At 39.4% G+C, this 22,849-nt stretch overlaps 1 pseudogene across 1 annotated transcript in view; it reads left to right on the forward strand.

Annotated features, from left to right (window-relative positions):
* LOC309574542 (chloride channel protein B-like) overlaps positions 1-22,372 on the forward strand; it is a 79,625-nt pseudogene extending 57,253 nt beyond the window's left edge. Inside the window, exons 14-18 of the transcript in view lie at positions 6,691-6,870; positions 12,974-12,984; positions 19,023-19,115; positions 20,143-20,238; positions 22,229-22,372. The product of the transcript in view is annotated as a chloride channel protein B-like (transcript). The remainder of the gene's footprint in view (positions 1-6,690; positions 6,871-12,973; positions 12,985-19,022; positions 19,116-20,142; positions 20,239-22,228) is intronic.
* The last annotated feature ends 477 nt before the right edge of the window (positions 22,373-22,849 follow it).

The raw sequence follows: 22,849 nt of genomic DNA on the forward strand, positions 1-22,849 counted from the left end.
TTTTAGTGCTCAATTTACTCGCTTCTCTCACTTCTCTCTTCTCCATTCCTATGGAAGTTTGTTTGAAATATTTCTTTGAATTTAGATAGCTTGTACTGGTGTCATCTTGAGAAATTACTTTCTTTGCCTCTGGTTGGTTATAATGCCAGGGCAGATGGATTTAACACGAGCTTAACCCTTTTGTTTTTGGAAAAGATTAGTACAGGCTTAGATAATAACTTGGAAAGTATAAGGATAGCTGAATCATTGCCATTCTTAATACAGTAATAATCAGTAATGTGTTCCAGGGTTAGCCCACTAGACATCGAGACGGCTAATCTGACATTGGATCCTTCTGTCTGTGTACATTTATACACATTCATGTATGCTCTCTCTAGAGCTGGCTCTGCATTGCTTGCAGGGGTCCTCCTCTCCTGACCACTCAGCTTAGCACCCTTGGCAGGAGGCTGTTTGCTCCTGGCCCCTTGAGAGCCTGGCTGCTGCAGTATCCCCTGTGCCTTGGAGATGCCAGGTGAGGGCTCATAATCACCACAAGCTGAGAACCCATTTTGGATTCTCTCATGTTTCTACCAAATGTCGCCTTTTACAGGTGATATCTGCTGGATGGCACTCTTCGAGGCCATGGTGCAGCACCTTATGTTGGACTTGCAGAGATGCTGAGAGCGCATGTGTGCCAGACAGCTGCTTGTTGGAAATGAGACACTTCCACACCTGCTACAAATCATGTAGGGAAATGCACAGTTCTGGACAGAAACACCAACTGAGTTTAGATGCCTTCAGGTTTGGGTGGAAGCAGTGAGCAGGCACTGACAATAGCTCTGATGCCTCTACTCCCCTTAATACTGACATGGCTAACAAAGGCTGCTAATTACAATTTGTAATTTGTTTTTGGACTTGCAGTGTGAAAACTTTGTCAAGGACTGTTAGTTTAATGTTTTTACCTGTGGTTTTGCATGTGGTGAGTTGAGGCTGTAGTGTTTATGTTGCTGTTTGTCTAGTTCAAGCATGTGGATCCACTTCTACGATCCTTTATGTGTTTTTTTATCTCTCCAAGGTCACATGCACATCCTAATTCATTTATTTGCAGCTAAATGCCCTTGCATAAACAACTGCATCTATACAAAGTGGGTAAAAGCTGCTGTTCTTCTAACTTAGTAGTGTTTTATACTGATGGTGCTGGTGGGAAAAAATTCGTAAGAAAGAAGAAAAGAAAGCTAAAGGAACAGAAAAGCAAACTCTTGGAAGAAAATCCCCAAACATTCAACATTTTCCCCATTTTTCCTACCCCTCACCCTCCTTGCCCTAGTCCATCCCTTTTCTAAAACACAAAAGCCTTTTTATCTCTGACCTTTGTTTCTTTTTTGTTCTGCAATTTTTTCAAGCATTAGAGAGAGACAAGTTACCAGTAGATTATGAGACCTTGTGGAAATCCATTTTCCTTTCGTGTACAGTAGTTGCTAAACATATATAACTTTTAAATCCTCTCTGGGAAATAAGTGACAGGGAGACATTCAGCTAACCCAAACAATGCATTTCGCAGTAAGTGCTGTTCTACCAAAAGGCCTTTAGACTGAATAGCTAAATGTCCCCTCATTTAAGGATATTGAGGGAGCCAGGATCAGGGGATGCTGGGAAGCTTGTTGTCTTACAGTCAATGTAAATATTTGTAGATATTCTGAAAGGAGTATGAGCCCTGCAAAACTTTTTGGCTCCTGAATTAACCATAAGGATTTCTCACTCACTTCAGTGTTCAACTAAAATAGAGACAGCAAGGAGTCATAGGCCTGGTCTGCCGTGCAAAGTTCTGCCGAGGAGTGATTTTCAATAGAGCTAATTAACAAAAGCATGTCACTAGCATGCATGCACTTACATCAAAGCACACAGGGATTTTATAGGTTTAATTTAACTTTAAATCAGTTTAAATGTGTCTATTTCATGGGCTAGCACTGAGTGGAGCAAATCAATTTTAAATTTAATTTAAGTGGTGTTCTTTTCCAATGCAAGGAGGTCTTACAGGCCTTTCTGTTTCCCTATATTGATCTCAATGATATTCTATGAACATGCTAAAAAACCCTTTTATTTTCCACATAACTTACTTGCAAAACTACTAAATTCAGTCATCTGCATATGATTAACATTTTTGCAGTATATATGTACTATTCTGTTACATAGTGAAATCCATATTGGCATGTAATTTTTGGATAAGCTTTTTCATAGTTTGTTTTCACTAAATATCTTGTTGAAAAGAAAATTGGTGGGCCTGTGACAAGTATGTAGAAATCTTTTTTATGACTTTTAAGGCAAGGACAAAAAGAATTTTTATTTAAATGTAAGCAATTTCCTGCGATGTTGTGAGTTTGTTCACAGTGGGGTAACCTTAAAGGTGATAGATAGTAAGAAAGCTAATATAAATAAACTGTATTTATAATGTAGTAGTAGCTACAGGTTGTCACAGCAGTGTGGCTTGTTCAGTACTGGAATGACTATTCAGTTCTTCCAGCAAATGAAAAGTATTAAAAAAAAGAACTTTCTAGTCTCAGAAAATGCATGAATAGTGGAGACTGAATAACTGAAATGCGTGCCAATGTTCATAACACAGGTAAGTAATTTTAACATCCTCCAGTCTGAGAGGTTCCCGTCAGCTAATGAGCCTGTCCTCTTAATTGCTCAAACTTCTGACTATATTCAGACAAAAAAAACACCACAAGCATTAAGCAACCCCCAAAACATCCTCCTGAGAACTATTTATACAAGATGCAGTGGTCAGTCTGGGCAGTAAAACAGTGGTTTACAAGAAGCCCAAATAAAACCTAGGGCTGTCCTGAGCAGGATGGCCTGTGGCGAGTCCATGGGTAAACATTCTCAGTGCAGAAAGAGAAAAAGGGGAGCAACAGCCTAAAACAGATGAAGGCAAGTCTGTGAATAAATCCGAGCAGGAAGCATTGCCTGTGTTCTCATGCACCTTAATCCTTGTCATGTGTTTGAATTAGGATTATGCTTCTCTCCCACCCACCTTTAAGTCCATTTAATCATCTGAAACTTATATAAAATATGGAATAAATCTATTTGAAGAAAAGTTCTCTTGTACTGCGTGTTGTCTAAGGAAACCTCCATGTTATGATTAGATATGTTATGGTTAGATCCTTAACAATTTATTTCAGTGGGAAAACTTCCATTTGATTTAATAGCAACAGGGTCTGAACTACATTTTCATGAATCATTTCAAGACAGTTTGCCATTCAGGGATATTGGCTTCTTACCAAATGACTTTCTTAGTTAGATCATAGGGCAGATTGTCTTTGTTCCATGTTATATCCAGTCTCATAGATGTGGTCTTGAAAGCAACCTGAAACCTGGAAATCCTAACTTTGGTGAAATAGCCTTAATACTTTAACACATTATGCTACTACAGTGAATTATGTTTTGGGAGAAAATGTTCTCACATGTCCTATAAAAGAAAAATTTACACTAGATCTACTTCTGTAGTGTGGCTACAGCTCTGTGTCTCTCCTTGAGGTAAATTTATTAAAGTAAGACAGGCTGACTTGATAAAATCCAAATGTAAGTACCCTGCATTATTCCATAAAAAGGCATTTTCAGCATGGTAAATAAAATGTCCTTGCTTGAAATTGCATTTTGAAACCAAGGCCTTTGTTGCATCAACACAAGTGTGCAGCAGCAGTGGCACTCACCAGCTGAGTGAAGTGTCCTTCGGGAGGCATCTGGGCAGGCTCGTGGTTGTGAAGGTTAGCAAGGGTTTTGACACTGTCTTGCACCATATTCTTATAGCCAATGTGTTCATTCAGTTTAGAGGCTGAACAACCAGGTGGTAAAATACCTGGTGGGGTGGTTTGCCTTGGAGGGTGCTGATTAATGGGTCATGCACTGCTGGAGGCCTAAAAAGGGGAGCACTGCAGGGTCTATTGCTAGAACTGGCCTGTTGAGCATTTCCATAAATGACTTGGAGGAGACAATGGAGTGTGCTTTCAACAGCATTGCAGACGTTGACAAACTGGAATGGTCAGGGCTGGACCACTCATGCTGTGAGGCTGCACAACTGGGGCTTGTTCATCCTGGAGACGAAGTGGCTTTGGAGGCCCCTAACAGTGTGTCCCCTCCTGCTCAGCCCCATAACTACTGGAGATTATTGAGGAGATGGAGCCATGGTCTCCACAACAGGGCGTGATAGACAAGGAAAAATGGCACAAGTTGAAATGAGATGTTCATACTGGATATGAGGAAATACCTTCCCACCGTAAGGACAGTGGGGTAGTGGCACAGGCTGCCAGGGTGGTTGCACAGCCTCCATCCTTTGGAAGTCCTTAAGACCTGACAGAAGAAATGCCCAAGCTCATGGTTTGAGCTCATGGATGAGAGCACCTTCAGCAGGAGGGTGGTCCAGAGGACTGCTGAGACCCCTTCTGACTTGAACAATCCTTGATTCTTATGATCCTATAGGTACAACTACAGTTTGGCTTGGTGTTTTTCTGAGAAGATATACATTGGTAAAGGCTTTCTTTAGCCAATTCTTTTTAAAGATGCCTTAACCTTGTAACAGTCTTTCATAAAACAACTCTTTTGCCTGCTTGTTTCCTACACCCCCAAAGGCAAGGTTATTCTTTACACCAACAGACAGAAGAAAGAAATGTCACTGATGATGAGCAGTGAATCAGCACAGTCCTTAGTGTGTTCTTACCGCTGAAAAAGTCACTGATGATAATGCAAGGGGTATAGTGGATGTAGGCAATACACACACTTCATAATCCCAGACAAAACCAGGATCACAGAAGCATACCCCTCACATTTTTATAAATGAATGGTTTGACAAAACAAAAGGATATTTCATAAGTTTCTGCAATAATGTGGAATATTTGCTTTCCGTGCAACAGAGCAAAACTGTGAAGTTGTGAAGACTGAAAATACACATACTGCTAAGAAATACACTCTAGAAATTGCTGAAATGAGACAGTATTCACATTACTCTTATTTAAAAACCATTTGGGGTTTGTACATAGTTCATGTGATTCAAGAAGTTGCTATTATCGTTAATCATGTTTTCACATTGTATTCACTGTCTACGCTAGGTCTAGCGTATTTCTAGACAAAGCTTAAGGCAGGCAAATACAGATTTTTATCTGACCCATGGAAATGGAAAAGAGACAGAGGACTAGCAGGAATCTCCTCATTTAGGAGCAACGAAGTTCCTTTGGTGGAGTGTTTTACACAACAAGCAGCCACAGTGGCACAGTTCTGACAGCAGCTTGTCAGCATCTATGGTTCCCTTTGCGTTCCACTGCTTGTACTTCATTAATTGGTAGCACTCAGTGAGGTTAAGAATGAAAAAAAACCCATCTCTTGAGGATTTTTCAATTTTGTTTTCAGTAGTTGATACTAAATTCTGCATCCAGCCACTTTGATTTGCAAGGTAAATTACAGCTCATTTTAACTCAGAAACCAAATGCAGTTCAGAGAGGTACATTTTTCCATAAATTGGTGTTCTTGGTCCCTTGAAATGTGGATCTGTAATAAGATGATGTTCCAAATTTTCATTGCGTGCAGTCTGTTTCATATAATTGGGGATGGGTATGACGTGTTTTGATGCACATAAGACGTATTCTTTTTTGGGATTCATTTAAATCCATCCCAGTTTAGAAGAAGAAACTTGTCTCATAGCTTTGTAGGTGCCGTGTATGAAGTGCATTGTCTTCTCAGCTCATTTACTGTTAGGCAGGTGGTCACATAACAAACCGTCAGAATAATTGGCTTGAAAAAAGAACCTCGTGTCTGTCAGGAGGGAAGACAATAATTAACAACATATGGAAAGAGTTGCTTTTACCACAGGGATGAAAGGTACCATGGTAAAACAGGATGTGGGCAAATGTACGCTCCAGTTGTCTCTGTCTGTGGTTTGTGTCAGCCTGTGTCTGACCAGGAGGTTCTGGCTTATGGTGTGTCCAGATGATAGTCGGAATAATTAATGGGGTTTTTTTTTGAAAATAGAAACTATAAAACAAGCTTACAACTAGAGCAGTTCATTGATTTCAGTTGTAGGATTCTGGGCTACTATAATTCCATAGAAATTACTCTTGGATTTTGCAGAAAGTACCTTTATTTTCTGTTTCACCCAACTGTCAGAAATAGTGAGTACACGTGTTTTTCAATTTTGTATGTTCATATTTCCCAAAACTTCTAGAACCTGAAAAGTGTTAGAAAATACTGGAAGAATCTGTGAGCTATCTTTGAAAGGGAAATTTTTCTAGCTGCCACCGCTGCAAAAAAACAATCCTATTGCAATGATAAGCATAAACCTGAATTTCTCCAAAGTGCTTAACTTTAATCTATTTGATATCATCCAGAATTCCAGAGGATTTCAGCTCAGATTAAAAATCTTTTTTTTAACATGAAAAGTCATGCAAATTGATAAATGGGTCTTACGACATCCTGCCTAGGATGACCAAGTCATGCATATGGTAGAGTTTATCACGTATCTCACACAAAGCAAGGCAATGCTTGATAAGCACTTTTATTGGGTAATTACTTTTTATTTTTACATTTGCAAATAAATCAGATTGATTTCCATCTTGAAGTAATTTACTAACACATTATAAACTCGTCAAACGCTAACGTGGTACAGTATGCCATTTCCTGTTTACTAAGTAATCCTTTGGCTGTCTGCTTTGTGTCTTTCAGGTTGAGCCTGGAATTGTTCTCTGCCAGGGATGTCATGGAGCCTGGCGTGAGAGCCCTCCACCTGAAGGAAAACATTGCCTCCTTGGCTTGACTTCTTGCAAATACAGGCCACGGTGGATTCCCAGTGGTTTGCCGGCCCAAGCCAGAACCTGCATAGGTGTTTCAGGGAACTATTAAAAGGTAAAAATGCTATCAAATTCATGTCATATGATATTTCTGGCTATTTATCAGATTTTTTTTTCTTTAAGCATCTGTTTGTGAAGATTATTTGGGATGTATATGAAACTTGTTCTTATTTTCTTTAGCATGAACAGCAGGTGTCCTTTAAAGAAAGGACCCAGGTCTTTTCTAGCACAAGGTCATCTATTGCATCAGGATTTTATGGAAATAGCAACAGTGAAATGATCTTATGGGAACAGCAGATAAAGGGAAGAATGCCCTTCGGAGCCTTAAAGGTTCACTGAAACAGTAATATAAAAGGATTTGAATCCAGTTACTCGTGACATTTCCCATGCCAATTCAAAGCTGGCCTGGTCTTTCTTCACTTTTTTTTTTTCATTTTATTGGTGCATGCTTTTACAGGAAATGAGTTAACATAAATCATATCACAGACAAGATAAGCAACAAAGTCACTGGAAGTAACATGCTAAGGTAAACAAGAATCAGACTAAAGAAATCCTTGCCATATGGGGCACTCTCAAAAGGCATATAAAATCTCCTGATAAATGAAGTATTTATGGTACTGTATTTCATATGACAGCAAGAGTGAATTCATCCTTTTAGGAAGGGATATTAAGACTGTCCTTTGAGTGGTGGGTCATGAGTGCGAAGGCAGTGACTTAATTTCCACCTCGAGTATCCTAGAGGAAAGGAGAAGATGCATATGCACCTCCTACTGCATTGGAGTTCACACAGCAAAGCCCTAGGAATTCTGCTTCCAACAACAATAAAAGTGGACATGTGTAATAAAAACACATGGCCAGTTTTTAAATATTATAATTTCTCATAATTTTTATGGTTTCTTTTGTCCTGAATGGCTGTAGTATTCTACATCTTTTCTTGTACAGAGTTTGTTTTTTATCCACTTCTGTTTTATTGCCTTAACTCTGTGGCAGTTGGAGCTACCTGTGAGCAAACAAGGATAAAACTATTTTCTTCTGTCAGTCTGGATGATGGAAAAAAACTATCTGTGCATTTTTGGTGGAGATTTGGTTAGGACTTTCCTACTTACCTACTTTATAACAAATTTTCAAGGATGAACTACTGGCAGCTGAGTGAATATTTCATAAAAAATGTGAACTTGCTTCAGTGACAAGTGAAACAGTTTGTATAAATATTTTAGGAAGACAAATATTTGCTTGCAATGAGAACTGTACAGTGGAAATTGTTTGGGTTTCAGTGGTCTGCAGGAGTAATGACATCAATAAGTGCAGTATTGTATACTTGTGTATGATACATATACTTGTTTCCTCACAGTGATCCTATCATAAACATAATACAAAATGTGCTAAGGCCCTAAAACCTAAATTTCTGAGTGATAGTCTGCAGTGTGTACCAATCTGAAGATATTATAGAGCATAAACTAATGTGCTTTTTTAGTTCTCAGCTATTCACAGCAATAAAACTAGAAAGCACACTAACAACAGCTACAGCTAAAGTTCCTTAAAATTCAGTTTACAGGCCCAGGCTGCTGAAGCATATGCAGAGTTCATGTAAATACTGTCATGCTTTATAACGCAGAGCAAAGTGGTGTTGGAGGAAGCAAAAAGGGGGAAAGGAAGGCTGATACTAGGACACCCCAAAGAAAGGTGCCTGTAGAGAAAAGCTGATGCTCCCTAAAAATTTTGTTAGGCTTGTTGCTGTCTTAATCCTCAGGGCTCTTTCATGATACATTCTGTTAGAGCCTTTTAAAAGGGATGGAGGAAGAAGTTTGTCACTTTCAGCATAAATGAGCTGTTGTTAGACTGTTTTGAATAAAACCAAGATATTATTATAAATGGTTGACAAAGAAGCATCAAATAGCTTTTTTTGGCTAGTTGGTAGTTCACTCCAGTGAAACACACACAGAGAGGTTGTCTGGGAACAAGCATAGTGTTCTGGGGTGCTCTGAAAACACCCCTTCTTGTCCCAGTGCTTACCCAGCGGCTTGAGTACTTTCATGATGAATTCTGAGTGCCTTGTCCCCAGCAGGGACCACTGGTGACTTTGCTGTTCTGCTGTTCTCACCAACACTGGGAAGGGAATGCTCTGCAGTCAACCTCTGAAACAAATCTCCAGAAATGTGATGTGTCATGGAATTTGTGTATTCATGACCAGAAGCAGTTGGGGTTTAGGTTTTCCATCTTACTCATACAATTACAGCTCATGCAGCACGTAACTCTTAAGACCAAGATGACAAATGCTGTGAACTCCTTAAGGGAGAAGGATGCTCTTCAACCTCTTACCCTATGAGATCCAGTGAAGTCCCTTATGGAGGTGAAATGACCACAGGCAGGAAAACGATGAGTTACTTATCCACCTTGTACATCAATAATGTTAAAGTGGAGGATTTGTGGCTTGCCTGACATATCTTAAAAAGGTGGCTTGGGGAAGATGTAAAAAATAATTGCCATGATGTTTTTTGTTGAGAGTTGCCTTGGATGTAATTATTGATTCTCAAATGTGGTTGTTTTCTTTTTCTCCTGGAACAAAAATGTTGTTATTAGGTTGAAAAGAATGGAGCAACAAGCTAATGAAGGGAAAGAAACAAACAATCTGCTAAGCTCGCATGAAGGCAGCAACAGTTCATAATTTTTTAATACTGTTTCTCATTTATATATTTTTTTGTACCATTTTTTTCTCATGAAAAAAGCATGAACAAAACACTGTAAATTTGGTCCAAATGTAAAAGTTATTCAGTACCTGCCCACACTTGGAAACCGTAGCAATGAGAGTTGCCGTACACGGATGATGTGTTGTTATGTTTCATAACACATATGAACGATTCTGACCCTTTGAAGAGAAAAGGTCAATGCCAGTTCTTACAAAAGCAAGGACTGTGGTCAAGTGATGTTGGCTGGAAATTGCATGGGCCAACAGATGCACCTTAGTGTTGGCCTGTAGCAAACACATAGATATTCCAATTTTATTAAAGAAAAACACAGACATGCCTCCCCCTCTTCCCCAAATCTTCCAGATCTGCTGAGCGGGGCTAGATTTTTCTCCTCTCTTTGTGATCTGGATGGTTACCGACTGGGGATCAAGATGAGATCACCAAACATGTTTTGCCATGGGTGACCTAAATCTGAAGCTGTTATCTTCCCCAGCTGAGCAAGCAGTAGAAAATAAAAACAAAAGCAAGTACTAAAGAAAATTTCTTGGCTTTAAAATTGTTAAAGAGGAAGCAAGCTGTAGCTGAGAAGCAAGTTTCCAAAACAAAGATCTCCTTAGAGTAATACATTTGACACTTTGCCACAGTCAGAGCTCTGTGCTTGCCTGGGAAACCCTTGCAGAGCTCAGTTTGAGGAACATGTGGCTGGTGAACTTGATGCATTGATGGGGGATGATCGACTTACTGTGTGCAGTGCAGAGGGTTGAGGGACTGGCTGGCCCCCTTCATTTCTCCCACAGTAGTGATGATACTTGAACATCAGAATTAAACAGGCTATTCTTTCACACTGCAGCTGGAATGCCTCCCCTGTTGCCCCCCAGTGACTGCAGCTGAGCTGAGCCATTATGAATGTGTCTGCTGAGTTTGCTGAGAGCTATAAATGTCATGCCCTCAATGACATGCCCTCCTGGCTAGGTGGAATTAATTCTTCAGAGTGACCTGAGGATAGGACCACTGCCTTCCTTCCCAGGCTGTTTCTGCCAGAGAAACAGTATGAGGCTGTAAATGCATATTGAGGAGTCATTGGGAGGTCCCTTGGCTCTCTTTTGTCTTGGCTGCTCTAGACTGTGGCTCCAGATCCTCCTCCAGTGTGAAAAGATAGAGTTATGCTTCTGCTTAATTTCTGTGAGACCAAATCTGAAAAAAGAGCTATTTTTTCATTTCCACATATGTACTGGTGGAGGGCCATTGTGGGGCAATGAAGAGGTTCTTTGACATGATGAAGAGATTAGACATATCATCACTTGTGTTTGGCTACTCCATCTTCTTTCCCAGAGGTTGCTTTATAATGTAAAGCACAGTAAAACCAGAAGACGTGGAGGATTTGAGGAGAAAAGCTGTAGGTAATGAATTTATTTTCCCTGTCTGTGGACATGTCTGGGATATAACATGGAGTGTGTTGATACTCCATGGTCAGCAGCAACACCTTTGCTGCCATGCATTGCATCCTCTGATTGCTTCCCTCCACAGGCATGTGTAATGGATGACAGTGTGCTCTCTACCTAGGTGCTTTTTTTCTGAGATGCTGTTTAATCCTTGTTTTATGTAGGTTTCCTGCGTATTTGTGACTAATGATATTCCTCCCAGGGACTGTTCTGGTGTTGGTGGCTTTTTTTGCCTTTCCCTCCACTTTTGCTAAGGAAAATTAGGGAGCAGCTTTTCTGTGCTGTGGTTAAATCCTCCTGGTGTCCATTGAAGTAAAGCAGGTGCATGCTGGTGTCTTGTCAGACCAGGATCTGTCCCCTCTGTGTCCTTTGAGGAAAAATGGTGCAGAGAGTCAAAAGCTGAAGCGCAGCCCAGCAATCTTAATTTCTGCCTTGAACACAGCTGTGAGACAATTTTCCTGGAGAAACTACTAGGTTGACAAATACCACTGAGTAGCCTGTTTGGGAATTCTAACATAACAAATAAGCCATTTTGTTCACGCCTGAGGCTCTCAGATATGTACAATATGCACCTCTCCTCTTGTCAGGCTTTGGTTGGATTCCCTGTGTTTGCCTCTGTACTCTTACCTACACAGCTGTTAGCCATTACTCTGCATTCTGTTTGCCTATCTTTTAGCTGAAGGAAAATTTTTTTTGCTGGATTTAATTTGACTAGGATAAAGTAATTATGCAGAAACCACGATATCTCTGATGGTAAGCAGACTGTACAGAATATAACTGTCTAAGCAAAAATGGGTAAAACTTGGTTCTATGCTACTTCTGTAGGGGATGTGACATTTTTGGCATCGCGTCTGCATTTTTGCGTGTATTTTTTCACCTAGGAAACCCCATCTCTTCCCACCCATCAAGTTTACTGAAACTTCAGCATTTGTGGTTGATTGAAATTGGTACTTTGAGGCCCAAAAGAAATTTAAATAAAAATATTGTAGGTAAAGTTGTCAAAAATCCTTGTAGTTCACCATGTTTGTTTGAACTGTTTTATTACAGTTGGATGCCCCACCCCTGGAAGCATTTAAGGCCAGGCTGGATGGGGCCTTGAGCAACTTGGTCTATGGGAGATGTCCATGCTATGCAGGGTTGGAACTAGATTGTCTTTAAGGTCCCTTGCAATCCAAACCATTCTATGGTTTTATGATTGTACATTATGGATATGCTATGTAAGAGTGTATCGACTATGTAATTGCCTTACTCAAGTTTGTTTGATACAAATGCAGTGTTCAGAGTACTTAATTTGCATTTTCAGAACGCAGTTGGGAATCCAAGATCCTTTCAAAAGATAAAATATATCCAAAAGCTGTGGTCTTCATGTTGCTAACAGGTTGCAAGAGGCTGGACTTGCAGAAATGCCTACTGACTGAAAACATGGCTTCTCATTCAAAGACATTTCAAAAGGTCTAACAACCTGGAAAACAGATTCAATCCATCGAAAAAGAAAACCTAATTACTTCTGAAGATCTTGTTCTGAAAGGTGAGTTAAAGCCTGCTGTTCCGTGTAATCACATAAATATGTTTTGTAAGCTTTCCTTAAAAATGTCCAGCTGGCCTGAGCCAAGCTGCTCAGGCCTGCCGAGCACAGCACTGCTGCTGGGATGCTCCCAGTGAACCCGGTGGGACTCCAGCGCTATCGTAGAGCTGGATGTGGAAACTGACTTCAGTGGGGCTGGGAGCACTGGCAAGAACTCTGAGAGTTACATCTTTCCACTTCAGAAACTCAAGGGAGATATTAAACATCCGCTTGATCAGCAGCAAACTCCCTGCTCCAATTCTCGCTCAAAGGATGTCATGTCTAATAGAGCTGAACTGCCAGAAAGCTGCACCTGAGTGAGGAGGATTTCTGCCTCAGGTTAGCCCCCGGTCCAGATCCAGAAGAACTGCCAGAGGAGGGAGCCAAACTTCATTTCTGTTTGTAATATTTATTTTGCTGCTGTTTTTTGCTGCACTCCTGCACTTTCTGCTTCCTTTGTGGTAGAAGGAAGCCAGGTACAGAACAGTGTGTGCTCGAGAACTACTTCTACTCAACGGTCCTGCTTTAGATTCCCTGCTTGTGAGTTGGTATGGGAAGGGAGATACTCTGCCCTCCTCAATCAGAAGACATAGTAGAGCAGCTGTTCCCAGTAACAATAATGACACTATTGCTGAGACAAACATTTTCACAATGATGCATGGGAACGCTAAATCCAAACCACATTGTTTAGCTAATGCATGCTTTCGCTCTGCTAAAGGGGAATGTCACATAACTGAAAGTAAATTGAAGAGATCAGAGTTTAGAAAATATGACAAAGTTGAAAACTTAAAGCTGTAATACACAGTAACATCCTTTAGCAGTGAAATCAATGATCCAAAGTGGTGTGTGTATGTGTATTTTATGGCAGTTTATTAGGTATGACTTGCCTCTGGCCAGTCCAGTGAGCAGACACTGTTGTGAGTAAGGAATGCTTTCTGCCAAGCACTTCAGTGAAACTGAGCATAACATTTAGATCTCCTTTCCCACAGAACATATCAGGCATTGCAACATATCATAGATATGTCAGACTGTAGGTATGTTTTCTGGCATTTTTCTTTAATCTGCACTCCCAGCTGGGACTAATGAAATGCTGCTCTCAAGGCGTGTGCATGCACATGCATTCAGAGAGTCCTCACACACTGTTTTAATAAGGTAATACTTTTATTTTCCTTAGCAAGAGGAGAGGTACTCGCCTTCCGTAGTGATGCGGTACAACAGCTTAGAGAAAGGAAAGCTAAAGATGAGTGGAGATCTGAAACATTTAATTCATAAATTAATTACTGAGCTAGTGATATCTACCTTAATATTGTGACAGCCTTGCTGCTGGCACTTTCAAAACAACTGATATGGGTTTGAAAGGTTGTTGGAGAGCCTTTTCCTTCTGGCACTGTTGTGCAGAGATTGCTAAGTTTAGATCACAAGAATGCAAAGTTACTCAATCAAACACAGAAGTCTGCAAAGTTCATGCAATAAATGGAGATAAAAATGGGGTTTTGTTTCTTACCAGAGGATCATGGTCAACTTCCCCTCTTCCTTCTCACAGTGCCTTTGCTGAAAGTTCTGGGCAATGGTGATTCTACCAGGTCTGATCAAAGCTAGAAACACCTTTGGCAGTGGTTTGAAGGCTTCATCTGAACTCAGCCAGCAAAGAAATAAAAAGGGGAGGGGAAGTACATTAAGGACTTGAAAACTATTTTTAGGTGTGCAGACTAGGGAGCTGACAGCAATATCTGATGGCAATACCAAAGTGCCTTTGTGATTACTTGGTTTTCATGTTAGAGGGAGAACTGTCAGCACATTGATTGTTTTTACTGTCCAGCCTCCTGCTTTTGAAGAGCTGCTCTAGTTAATTTCAATGATACACTGTACAGTAATCTTGCCTATTAAAATAAATGGAATTCAGTACTTTCAACAAAAGCCCTGGACGTTATGATCCTCCCATGCATTGTCAGGGTCCTGGGGCACTGTAGCTCATGAATAACACAGATGGCAGAAGGTTTATAGAGTCTGTGGCAGTGGTTTTATTTCATATCCGAAGTGTGAAAAGTTTCTTCCAAAGAACAACATTATATGATACTTTTAAAATAAGTAGGCCTGTTTGGCCTTACAAATAATTGTGCAGGTGCTGTAAGACTTTGTGATGGAGCCCTTTGCAGGGAAAACCAGAGTGTTGCAGAGGCTGTGTGCTAACCCAAAAAGCCAAATTAAAAACGTATGCAGCCACACTGCAGCATGTGGGTGGCTTTTAGGCAAGTGCAGAGTGTTGTTAAATGTCGAAATCAAATATAGGCATGGGGAAAACTGGTGTGTGAATGGAAAGACTGATCACATACTTGTCCTGCCGTTTAAATGTGTGGTAGGCTCCTCTGAAATTGAAAGTCTGCCTAGTAGCAAGCCAGCTTTTAGGGAAATACAAATCTGATTTGAAGTCTTCATCCTTTTCTAAAATCCAGCCTTTCTTCAGGTTTGAAAAATAAGGTTTGCATTTGCAATTTATTAACAATTGCCTTTGCATTTTCTTGTTGAGGCTGTGGACTTCCTGTCTGCTCATTCACCCTCATGATGTTGCCTGTAAAACCTGACCACTGGCAACTTAAGTAATGAGTAAATTCAAAACATGGGTAATAACTTCTGAGGTAGAAGAAATGTCTGGATTGTAGATTTGAAAACTGAGGTACAGAGATTAAATATTTGCTCAGTGTCCTTTGAAAAGCTGTGGCATAGACAGAATTTGATCTTTACTCTGGAAAACCTCAGCCCAGTACTTGATAATGACCTTTTTATCATCTTCTAGGTAAAATGCCAAAAATTCATGCAACGCTCCCTCTTCATTTGAAGAATGAAATATTAAGTAAACAGTAATGATTTAGTCTGCCTAACCTGAAACAACCTTGTAACCCTGAGATTTTATTGTGTAAGACGAAGAACTGGTTGATTTAAACCAGTTCCTGGTATGTGATGACCTAGTCCCTATCTACTGTCTAGCTCACCATATGCAGAATACTTTTTTTTTACAAGTTTAAAAAAGCACAACACTATTTGAAGTCAGGCAAATGATTGCATTGGACATTGGCCAAGCAACAGATAAAATCTGCTTAAAAAAACCCAACCAAACAACGATCCAAAAAACCAACAAAAAGCCCCCCAAACCAGCAGGTACTTTTGATTGATTAATGCAGGAGAAATAAGCCTAAAGCTTTCTAAAGTAAACTAAAAATGATGCTTCAGGTTCTTTAATCCTTCCTTCTCTCCCTGTCCATTGTGTAGCTATTTTACCCATTCAGTTTAGGAGAGTCCTGCCCTGAATGCTTTCACCAGTTGCATCACCTCTTAATGTTCCTTCTGTTCATTTGCAGCTACTTTGGAGCTGCAGTTCCTTTTATGTCACTCACCCAATATTTAGAATTTGTAGTTTCCTCAGATAATTGGCCATCATGACAAGAAGAGTGACACAATCAGCTGTCAGATACTTTTCATTCCTGGATTCCATGCCAAAACTGACATATAGATATTGGGATAATAATGTGTTATCTTAATTAGGTGAATCTCCATGATACATGCTTTATAACAGATAGAGCCTATGAAACTACTGCAATGCCTTGCCAGGGTATCTTTGAAATGAGATTCCCTACTTAAGAGTTTTCTTCCTTCTTAAATAAATAAAGAGTAAACGAACAATTGCAGAGTCCAAGTCTGAATCCTAGCACTTCCTGTTAAACCTCACAAAATAGTGCAAGAAACATGTTTGGTCTGCTTTCTAAGGCTTGATGATGTGATAGGAAGGATGTTGTATGTAACATCAAAGAATGATGTTGTTATACCTCTGAAGCCTGACTTCTGGAAGTCCAAGTGAAATAATGTATGCTCATTTTTCTCCTGAATATGGCAGTTTTTAATAGGCTTGGATTCTTATCAGAAATGTTCCAACGATTTCCTTCATTGTGTTTGTGTGTGCTTTTTTTGACTATCCAGATTTCTCTCACACTTTTCAAAGTTCTGTTAAGTGACTCCCTGCTGGGTTTAGTTAAGAGCGGTGCCGAGCAAATTGCAAGCTGCCAAAACCAGCCAACAAACCACTGGTGATGAGCAAATGTTTCTGCTCTTTCAGCTCCTGGTGAATGTTGCTGTTTTTTTAATTCCAGCATCATGTTCAAGTGGAAAATGGTGCAGTCTGGACTATAGACAGACCTGAACAGTGTTTTGGACCTGAGCATACAGAGCCTGGCTAAGGATCAGGGTGGATCATAACTTTCACACTTGCTGTCTATATATGTTAGGATTAAAGTCTTGGGAGTATTCCTGGCCCAGTGATCATTCTTGAAGTAGACTTCTTGGAGCTGTGCATGATGATCTTGTAGCAGAACTTAGATCTGTGTATTTATCTGTCTCACTTAGAATGATTACAGACTTTTTTTGTGAAAGACTGTAGAATGTGAACCTTTAGAGAGTCCCACAGAACAAAGTGTGTAATGCACAAAAGGTAATTCATAGGGAATGACTGGATTAGTTTCTTCTCTATATCCTCTGCTGCAGTGAATATATTGTGAGTATATTGTGTTTTCCTACATTTCCTCCTCCAAATGTAGTCTGAGCAGAATAAGTCTTGCCTGTTGTAGCACACCTTTTTAGTGAGTTTTCATCACTGTCCTCAAAACCAAGTCCATTAATTGTCTATGCTACATGTCCATATGCTGGCATGCGTGTGGTAAGAGGCTTGGGAGGATCAGTGACTTTCTCAGGAGATATGAGCCCAGGGCAAAGTGTTTTCTCAGCCATTAGCTCCACTGCAGTGTTGCACTTACCTTAATATCTGGAAGAGGTTTTATTAAAACCAAAGCCAGTCAGATATTAAATTGAGACAAATAAAGTTTTGATAGTTAGGAAAAATACCCAATTCCTTCTTCGTTCTGTGAACGGGATGAGCGCTAAAGGTAGGAGCAGGTGACAGACTCCTGGTGGCTGTGCCACTAATTTCCTTCAGAACTGATGTTTTTCCACAAGTTATACTCACACAGGCATACTTATTGATAAAAATCCCATTGAGAACCTTAGATGAGAGACCAAAGCCATTGAAAAATTGCAGACTTCAAGACTACATGATGAAACAACTGACCATTTCAGGAGAAAGGGGACTTCTCTCCAATGTTAACTCATGGGAGGTAGAGGTGATAGGATAGTTTTCTTCCAATGTGTGTTCCAGATCTGTACAAAAATGCAGAGGTACATTCTTACAGAATATCTTGCTTTAAGTGGTATTTCATAATAAAGGACTTGAACCTAGTTCATCCATATCCAGTCCCTAGGATCTTTTGGATCAGGCAGGCATGTTTTCTTAGAATAATAGAGTCACAGAATCATTAAAATTGCTAAAGACCTCAGTGTAAGTCTTCTGCTGTGGAGTGTTAATAACACCTTGAAGCAGACTAATCTTTCCTCGGAGACATTTATGTTAAAACTAGTAAATTCCTATAACATATTTTGATTTGAATAAAGCAATATTTTTGGACACAGAAATATTCAGTTGAAAATTTCCAAGCTTATACTTGGTGTTCCAGTCACAAAAGCCACTTGTTATGTTGTTTTTATTTTTTCTGATGCCCTAATAAGGATTACATGTCTGCTCTCCTCTGAGTTCATCAAGCACATAATGTAGCAGTGTGTTGCACAGCTTTGTACTACTGTATTAGCTGCTAGCTCCTAGTTGTAATCACAGAATAGGGCTAACACAATGTCAAGTATGTTACAAACCAAAAGATCTGTGGTGGTCCCCAAGGTGTCTCTTATCAAAGTACAAGTTAAAAGTTGAGAAGTGGATAGTATGGATGGAGTGTGTGTACGTGTGTGTGAGTGTAGCAAACAAATACTAAAATAAAAATGACAATTTTAAGCATATTGCTTGTCAAGTCTTCATATGTGTAATGCAGAAAGGTAGAACTCTAAAGAAAGGTTTGAAGTTATATAATAATTTATAAAAATATCCATTTTAACATTACTAAATCAACGATAATATTAGATGTCTTAATGAACTTGAGTGCAGTACTGTGAGAGAAGGTTTCACTGATGATTTAAAATAGGACATAATTTTTTGGTAGATCTTGTTTTAATGAAGATGTTATTTAAGAAGGACGAGGAAAGCAACAACAGTCTACCTACTTGTATCCAGACAATCGCATTTGCTTATTACAGGTATTGACTTGTTGGGTGCACCTCCTGCTCCACGGCTGTCCTTGGGGAAGTTGTGGACTAAGATGAGTCCACCCCTCAGCCTTCTCCAAGCTGAACAAAACAAGCAGCCTCAGCCACTGCTCCTACATCTTGTCCTTGAGGCCTTTTACAGTATTGGTTGCTCTCCTCTGGACACATTCTAATAGTTTGCTGTCCTTATATCAAGAACCCAAAACTACACACAGTACTTGTGATGTCATCATATCTCTGATGCTAAAACATGGTGTACTTGCTGTTTAAAATTTGCCCATTATAATGAATGTAATTGTCTGCTCTAACTTTGAGTTAGGGTTTTGCATGGTGCTGGAGAATGAGCACATCTCTGAACCAGAGACAAATGATGAGTCTTTATCGCCCCTCTCTTCCCCTCTCCTATGAGAAGGTAACCTCTTTTCTTTCAGTTCTTGCCTTGTTTAATAAGCATGCATATTTGGGTGATTTAGGACGAGTACTCCATGAATAGATTATGTACTCAATGAAGAGATTATGTGATACATGTGGTTGAGGTAAAGAAGTGATCAGGTGCAATTTAAATTTAAGGATGACCAGAGATCTTACAGGGACAGCTCTCATAACCTATAATGCCACTCAGAGTCTGGAAGTTGTGCAAGACTGCTGGTAAAGAATTTCTTTGCTCAGATAGGCCATTCCAGTACTCTCTTTCTCAACTTCTATACGGATAGCAGAATTGTTAAAATATTTAATTCAGTATGGGATAGCAGCTTTCTGAATGATGAGTGTTTATAAAAGCTTTCAAACTTGAAAAGCATGTAGCATTCTTCCTTTTGATAGATGACTAAAGGATTTTTAGGAATAGTAAACATTAAGTGAAGTGTAGTGGAAGAAAACTGTGAGTTACTAAGGCAAGACTAGTAATGTAGTTTTAGGAATTTATACAGGCCCAACTGGAAAGTCATCATATGTAACTTGAACTTGGTCTACACATGGGAATGTGGCTGGCAAAACAATGTTGAGAAAGAGCAGTGCAGTTATGTATGATGAGGTGCCAATACACAAATAGGTATTCCCATGGAAAATGGTTGAAGCTCAGCTGATGGCTGATACCGGTTTTGCTGCATTTTTCTGCACTATGCTATCACATAATTACCACTTAGTGCGTGAATTTTAACAGCATGAAAAACCTCACCCCTAAGCCAATACAAATTACATTGTCTTAACAGAGATACAGTTACAGTAAAGGAAAACAAAAATTTGTAGCTAAAGAGTGTTTTAATTTCAGTTGCTAATTTAAGTCTTATTGGCAAAAGAATTTATGAAGTTTGGACAAGTTCTGCTGGTGTAGCTTTGCTAGGAGTCTTTTTGTTAGGAGTCAAACTGGGAATCTTCTGAACCTTGGGTTCTAATGTGCTGCACAGAAGGAAAGAGAAATGAGTTCTTGCTTGTTCCAGATAACAGTGGAGAAGCTGCCCAATCTGTTGCGCCCAACCATGCTGCTGAATCGCTACACTACAGACCCCCGGTATCAGCAACTCTTCATCAATCTGGTAAGACTGAAGCCAACTCTAAAAACAAACATTTCCTCCATGAACAATGTGTTTGTTATATTTTCTCATTTGTTTATGATGGCTGTGTCAGCCGCACTGATTTACATAAACACTGCCAATCCTGGGACGTTACATTCTCAACAAAAGTAGCTGAGTACAAACAGCATTCCGAAGTTTTAATTCATATTGTATAAACATAACAGATGTTGATAAAATGAGCCAAAAAGAAAATACAACAAAGGAGACCATTTCAAGGGGGCTTTTGATTAAAATACATTCCAGATTGACAAAATGATACAATGTTAATGGAATAGATCATTTAAATGTCATTATTTGGCTCTTATAGTTCTATAAAGCAAATATAAAGCAACACTTTTGAGATTTAGACTCCATTACAGTACAGTGCCTATACATCAATTTATAAATAAAACTATATTTCTTTTCCCTTTCCTTTTTTTTTTAATCCCTGCTGTGACATTGCCACATTTATTTCCTAAATACTGTACTAAAATACTGGGTCCAAAAGCAATAATAAGTTTGGTATACAGAGTAAGGCCTAAAATAAATATATTATAAACAAAAATATATGCAGTTTCTGCCCCAGTGAATTTCCAGTCATTGAAACCAAGATGGGGACACTGAGAAATCCAGGTCAGAGGCCTAATTCAGTTGGGTTTTCTTTAAAAAGATATAAAATCTGTTCCCGTTTATTCATGTGTGAAGATGATGAGACTTCATTTGAGATCCATCTGGTCTAAATCCCTTGCTTTGAGAATAGCTAGAAGGAGAGAAAATTTACAAATGACATAATGATCCTAATATGCATCATTTAGTTTGGTTTAAGAGTTTGCTTCTAATAAATGGGGAAACTGAGGTGGAGAGAGGACACATGGCTTTCCAAAGTTCAAGAGATGGTCATATGTGGCAGTAGAAATTAGCTCAAGTTAAGGTCCAGTCTAGTGCTTGTGCCACTGGGCCATACAACTTTTTTATTATGGGAAACCTATGGAACTCAATTAAATTTCATATTGGTACCTGATGGGATCCCTGAAGCACAAAGTTTAGTACCCCTTTCAACAGCTTGTTATTACCACTCATGAAAGCTCTGTTTGTGATATCCATATAAATATCCATTGTGAATTTCCTGGGTGCAATGATTTCCTGTGGTGGTGAGTTCCACAAGAAAACTACATGTGGTATAGAAAGAGGAAACCTCTTTAATTTGTTTTCCTCCTTATGTCTTTGAATGCTTTGTCTGTTATGCAAATGAGAGAGGGAGAAGAGATGTGTCCTTCTATGCTGTGCATTTATTTATATTATTTTATCATGTCTTTGTTTCAATCTTCCTTTGTCTGGGGGAGCATACAGTTGGGAAGCCTAATACATCTTGTTTGACAGAACTGTCCAAGTCACAGGAATAATACTGTGGAATTATGGGAAAAATAAAGTCTTAGTGAACATTACATGCTCTATAAAAACCAGCTTGGCTGACAATAAAATGATCTTTAGCTCTGTTCCTATCAAGAAACCATTAAAACCCTCATAGTTTTCAGTGACCAGAGTTTAGTACTGGTAAGCCCTCTTCTCACACCCACGTGATTGTTCCTCTTCCATGCAGCCTATGTTTCTATGTGAATTGATTTTTATAAGCATGTGCTACAAAATATTATAGAATGTCATAAATGGTTGTGTAATGAGATAGCAGCAATAAAAAAAAAAATTAAAACTTAATAAACATTGGGGTCACTGACTATTTTCACGTAGACTCTTAGACTAGAAAAGTCTTAGACTTAGAAAGTGGACCTCAGCTTTGCTTTTCCAGTCTGTGAAATTTGAGTACATTCCAGTCATAATAGTTTATTTAGATTGAACCTGATGGTTTACCAAAAAATAAAGTTGTTCTTTAACTATGGTATTTCCTGATGTTTTAGGTATAACTGAGGATGGGGAGCAGGGAGAGAAGAATCTATATTCTTATTGGATCCTGCAGAAGCAGAACCAAATGTTTGGGGTGATCAGCAGGAAGGACTTGATGCCTTTCCCCCTGGAGGAGAAGCTCAGGTTCCAGATGGCACTACAGAGCCCTGATGCCAGTGAGCAGCCCCTAGATTCAAGGCTATGCATGCATTCTTAGGCTCTGTCGTTTCTTTTGGAGGCCATGTTCTTCTTCAGGAACACGTAATCAGAGCTTTTCCACTCGACTCCTTCCAGAGAAGAGATGCTTAAAAGGTGTAGTATCTTGACACGAGGGGTTGTAACCCCAGAACTGTGTCCCTTCAGCTGCTTGGTGATTGCAAAATTCATTAATTTAAATGCTTGTGAGACAAAACGAGAATTCATGTGTTTATGGGAGACATATAAAAAACACATGTGAAAGACAGATGTCAAGAATGCTTTTGTCATGCTGTGTGTATTCCTCTCAAAGAAAAAATATCATAACCATCAGCAGCAGCTATGTTGGCAAAGCCTTTCAGTGAAGACTAAATCTTCAGCCTCTGAGTATCTGCCTATTAAAAAGGAAAATGTTTTAGATTTCCTCCTATGATTTTGATGTTTAATTTTGTTCTGTTAAATACCAGAGGGATTCCCACAGATTTGGACATTAAAATCA

The sequence above is a fragment of the Coloeus monedula genome (genome assembly GCF_965178545.1).
Source record: "Coloeus monedula genome assembly, chromosome: 1".
Taxonomy (NCBI): Eukaryota; Metazoa; Chordata; class Aves; order Passeriformes; family Corvidae; genus Coloeus; species Coloeus monedula.